At 38.7% G+C, this 5,588-nt stretch overlaps 1 long non-coding RNA gene across 1 annotated transcript; it reads left to right on the plus strand.

Annotated features, from left to right (window-relative positions):
- Positions 1-3,419: 3,419 nt before the first annotated feature.
- LOC131606463 (uncharacterized) lies at positions 3,420-5,071 on the plus strand. The gene is made up of 4 exons (XR_009284842.1): positions 3,420-3,964; positions 4,204-4,301; positions 4,394-4,498; positions 4,628-5,071. It is a non-coding gene; the product is annotated as an uncharacterized LOC131606463 (long non-coding RNA).
- Positions 5,072-5,588: the final 517 nt, after the last annotated feature.

Raw genomic sequence — 5,588 nt, forward strand, 5'->3', positions numbered from 1 at the left:
ATAGACCTTCTTCCTGTCATGTGTCGCGAGCATCCAGAGTCCAGGTACCATGACATGTTGTGCTTTGTCCTTCTTGCAGCCAAGGATATCTGCAATAGGAATAATCTTATCCTTAGGTACCCACATTTTCTTGGGTCCTTTCTTGTTAGATTTTCTCAAGTTCTGATTGAACTTGGGTTTGACATTATAAGCAATAGGAGAAACAGCATGATAATTTTTAATATGAGTTTCATGATATTTCCTAGGTTGTGTCACATGCTTCTTGGTGTGTGTTATGTGAAAACTTTGTGCATGTGAAGTGTGCCTAATATCATGAGAGTGGCCATACTTGAACTGATCATACAATGGCTTGTATGTGAGTTTCATTTCATCAATAGGTTCAAGTTTGTATGGGGTTTCACCCTCATAACCAATGCCTACTCTTTTGTTTCCAGACACAGCATATATCGTAGAAGCTAGCTGACTTCTGCCAATACTTCTAGATAAGAACTTCCTGAAACTTAAATCATATTCTTTCAGAATATGGTTTAGACTAGGAGTGGATTTTTCTGAAGCAGGAGGGGATCCAACATTATTGGATAATTTTAAAAGTTTTTCTCTTAATTCAGAATTTTCCAACTCAAGCTTCTTTGTTTCAAATTCAAATTGCTTTTTCAGCTTTTTGTATTTGAGACTAATTTGAGACTTGAGTTCCAGAAGTTCAGTTAGACCGGAAACTAACTCATCTCTAGTAAGTTCAGAAAATACCTCTTCAGAATCTGATTCTGATGTAGATTCTGATCCGTCATCTTCTGTCGCCATCAGCGCACAGTTGGCCTGCTCATCTTCTGAATCATCTTCTGACTCATCCCAGGTTGCCATAAGACCTTTCTTCTTATGAAACTTTTTCTTGGGACTTTCCTTCTGAAGATTTGGACATTCATTCTTGTAGTGTCTGTCGCACGCTCGCGAAAAATGAACAGAGTCGCCACCAATATATTTATCCCATAAGGGAAAGGAATATCAGAAAACCTAGCAAAGGAAGGAATAGGGTCTTGCGACCAGAGAATCAAGGTACGGGAGTCGGTTACGCAAGGGGAAGGTATTAGCACCCCTCACGCCCATCGTACTCGATGGTATCCACCTATGTTTGTTTCTATCTAAAGGGTGTGTACTATGTCTATGTCTACATGCGAATGAATGCAAAAGAAATACGGGGAAAAGAAGGAAATATTTACAAGTGTGCTCGTTCAAGCCCCGCGACTTGATGCCTACGTATCCCTTTCAGGAATCAGAGCGCCGTAGTTCGGCTCAAGATTTTCTGTTTGTTTTTGTGTTTTTTAGTTGGGCGGCGTTAACGTTCGCGCTCTTGCACAAGGGGACAGCCTAGGATGCAATGGAGCGGAAATAACGGTGCCCTTAAGAAAGCGAGAGAAGAGAGAGAGAGTTTGAGTGTTTCGAGGAAATCCCTTAAGCAAGGGAAACTCGAGTTACTCTTTGGTTTGTGTTTTTTAGAGGTTGGGAACTTACGCCTGAATGGAACCCTTAAGCAAGGGAGCTCCAAGCACTCGAACATCCCTTAAGCAAGGGAGGTTACAAGCTTCCATTCCCTTTTTATTAGTCAAAGTATTTATTAGTCATTTTTTTATGAGTTTTCTTGGTGTTTTTTTATGGGAGTTTATTCAAGTAGTTGTTAGGTGGATTAAAGTTGAAAAAGAAAAAAGAAAACTAGCCTAAATAACTAGCCTAATATGAACGGGGAATTCTACTTATGTTATCATGGTTTCTACCTAAGGTTAGGAGAAAGAGATACATGAAAATTAAGGCAAGAATGGAGTATTGAAAATAGCATAAGAGCATGAGAAAGAACAAGTAGAAAATATAGTAGAAGTGAATTAAAAGAACTATTATTTTTTATGGTTTTTTGGGAGAGAAAATGAGTTCTAATTTGAACAAAAGAAATTAAAATGATTAGCCTAAAAACTAATATTTCTTATGAGTTTTTATTGTGAAAAAAAAAAATCAATTAAAGTTCTAACAAAAGTTATGATTTTTATTGTTTTATCAAAAAGAGATTTAATAACCAAAAACTATGTCAATAGCTAAATTCTAACAAAAAACATGGTGTAAGTCAGGGGGTGAGTTATTGAAATGAGGGTGTGAAGAGCAAGGCTCAAGGCCCAACGAAACAGAGGCCCAAAGAGCTTTTTGTAATTCAGTTTTCTCTAGCATGGTCAAAAACGGATGCTATGGGCCATAGGGGGTGTATCAGCAATTATGTACAAGAGGCCCAAGTATTGTTCAGTTTTGTTTTTGCGGAAAAAGCTATGGGCCGTGAATGGGGGGAGCAAGAGTAACTCGGGCCCAAAGTAGTGAATTTGATCCATTTATCATTATTATCAGCAATTTGCCCATTGTTTTCAGGTTTCGTTCATTCAAATAAAAGCAAATGATTAACAAAATTTTAACAAAAAAAGAAGAAAATTGAAAGAGGACAATGAGTGAAATTGGGGGAGAATTAGGGTTACCTCAAGCGATTGAACTCTCGAACGGCGGCGGCGGATATCTCCTCCCCGACGGTGATGGCCGGATGTCTCGTCTTCTCTCTCTCGCGCGCGTCTTTGCTCGCGTCTCTCTCGGTGATCAATTTCTCCGGCTACCGCGAATCAAGGAAATGAAACAGCGCCACGGTCTCTCGTCTCGCTTCGGTGCTTTTATTGAGGTCAATATTACGTGGCGCGGTGACGATGAAATCTGAAGCCCCGTGGTGATGACGACGATGACATAGATGCGCAGTTGATTGAAGCATGAATTCAAAGAGATTGAAGAAGTGAAGGATGAAGATTCAAGAGTTGCGGAGATTGAAGGTTGCGCTGAAAGTTGATGAAGAGCGTGAATCGTGAAAAAGGTTTGTTACGTTTCTGTTACAGATCTTCTCTCTTCTCTTTTTGATTTGTTCTTCTTCTTCTATCTTCTATCTTCTTCTATTCCGTGCGCGGTTGTTGTTGAATTATTGCGTGAGAGTGAGCGAGGTTTGGAAGAATGTGAGTTCGTAGTCATGTGGCATGAAAGCTGAGGGATGATGGTTGAAGGTGAGAACTGAGCATGAGTTTGCAGAGAGTGAGAGTGATTCAGAGGTGTTGATGGAGATGACGAATGGTGAGATATCTGAGGGAAGAACTGAGAGTGGAGAGAGTGTGAGTTTGATGAAGATGATGATGGATGAATGTGAGAGTGAAGGTGGAGAATTGTGGAGAAAAGTGGTGAATGAGCGTGTGTTTTGAATCGTGGGGGGAAATTGACTTATATAGTTAGAGGTGGAGTGAGATGAGCCATTGGATTGAGAGGATTCTGTTATATGATCTGAGGGTGGAGATTGATTCAGTTAGGGACTGACTGAGTTAGTTAGATTCTGTTTTTGGATGTTTCAGAGTTAGTTATAGGATCTCTTAGGTGGTTATAGTTGGGAAATTCTGTTATGGATTAGTTTGAGAATTGGTTATAGAAATCAGTAAGTTAGTTATGAATTTCTACTTTGACAGTTAGGATATAGTTAAGTGAGGTAGTTAGGAATGTGAGGTTAGTTATGGGAGACTGCAAAGAGGGTCTGTTATGAATTTAGTCAGAAACTGTCGACTCGGTCGGTTAGAGAGAACTGTTGTTGTGAGCTGGGTCTTTTCTTCATTGATTTTTTTGTTATATAGCTGTTCTACTGCGCTGGATTTCTGATTGGCTCCTAATTGTTTTTTCACAGTGACATAGCCTGCCCGGTTTAAGTTTCAATCTGCACGATGGCATTGCTTGGATGGATGTTGGTTATTGTCACATACTGGTTTGGATGCACGCAACAGATACTGAATTTCTGACATGTTGATTACGGTAATTGAGTTGTTGGAGCGAGGGGAACAACTTTGAATCAAGTTTTGTGACTTATTTGACTACATTTTCACATGATCCAGATTTCTCCGAGACTAACTGTGATGCTGTAAGAACTCCCCAGTATTTGTATGTCCATAATTCTTTTACCTGATCTGACTTTGAATGTTGATTAGTGTCGAATGGACTGTTTTTTGCAACTGTTTTTTGTGACTGTTAGAAATAGTATGGCTGAATGTTGAGTGCGGCAGCTTATTGTTTGTCTTCTTTGAATGAAACTTGTTTGGGAATTTGTTATGCTGTATGAAAATTGAATAGGATTGATGATGGCGTGTTATTCTTGTGCAGGGGCTGTTTGTATGTTTGGACATTGGGTGCAGGGCTGGTTAGAAGTTGGGTTACCATGGGCTGAATTGAAATTGTACTTAGGAATAAAGCTCCAACCTGTAAGTGGTTTTTTCTCATTTTCTGTTAATTGCGAAAACTGAACTGTTAGTTAAGAACATGTATGATAAGCTGCCCTGATTGTTGTGTGTAGATTATGAATGAAAGTCGTGGCATTTTGAACAGTGTACTGGTTTATGGTAATGGAACTCTGTGCAAACTTTGGACTTCGGAATTGCGCCGCGTCTCGGATTGGATGGTGAGTTCAATTTGCAGTTTTATTTCGGTTGAGTGTGTTACTAGCTGCTTGTGGTTGAACTGTGTGTGCTTATTTGGATGTTTGAAATTGTTGAATATGAATCATGTTTGCACTGTGTTATATGTACAGGTTTGATGAAACTATAACTGGTGTGGCAAAAGGAACATGGCATAATTTGGAGGTATCGTGGCTCATGAAGAAATAATGATGATGATGAATGGTGGAATCTTAAAGAAACTTGGAGCGAATAGATCCGGGGTCCACAAGAGTCAAAGTCAGATTTTGGTCAACCATGTAGTTTCTTAATGTATTTCAATGGTGTAATGCATCAAAGGATCAACTGTTTTTTTTTAATTGTTGTAATTTTCTGTTTGGTTTTTGTTGTAAGGTTCCGAAAAACAGCAGGGTATAGGTAGGATTTGTAAGGTAAATAAAGGATTTTTGTGAGATTGTTTCTGTAGTTTGATTTTTAGTAATGGACATGGCTTCAATGTAATTGGAATTTGTGTGTGTGTGGATTTGTATTGGGCCAGTGTATTTGAATGGTTTCAAGAGCTAGAACTTGTATATGGTGCGGACCTTTGGATATGCATACGTACATGTGTTGGATTTGGAACATCAATGAACAGTATTGTTTTTATTTCCAAATGAATCATGAAGATGTATTTTCCTTTTACATTTCCAATTTGATTTTCAAACCCTTTTTCTCATCTTGCAATACTGACTCACATATTATCAATGAGGTGAAAACTCAAGACCTCTCGGTATGGTTGCTGGCCAAAGAAGTCAACTTTCTATGGTCGACTTTGACCAAAAAGTCAAAGTTTTCGTCATTGGTTTTCAAATTTGAAAATAGCCCAACATAATCTCCATGTAAATGCATCCACACTTTTTATAATGAAGCTTTAAACAAATAGCTTGTACCCCAAGTAACCTGATGAACCGAACCTTGAATGGTGATGAGTGACAACTGAGACCTTGGAGTGATGAACCACAGTATAAACCCTAATCTCACTGATGTTCCTTGTATATAAACCACATGATCAAGTACTTTTCAAAAGACTAAATTAATCTTCTGATCGAGTAACAA

Source organism: Vicia villosa, linkage group LG5, assembly GCF_029867415.1.
Source record: "Vicia villosa cultivar HV-30 ecotype Madison, WI linkage group LG5, Vvil1.0, whole genome shotgun sequence".
Lineage (NCBI taxonomy): Eukaryota > Viridiplantae > Streptophyta > Magnoliopsida > Fabales > Fabaceae > Vicia > Vicia villosa.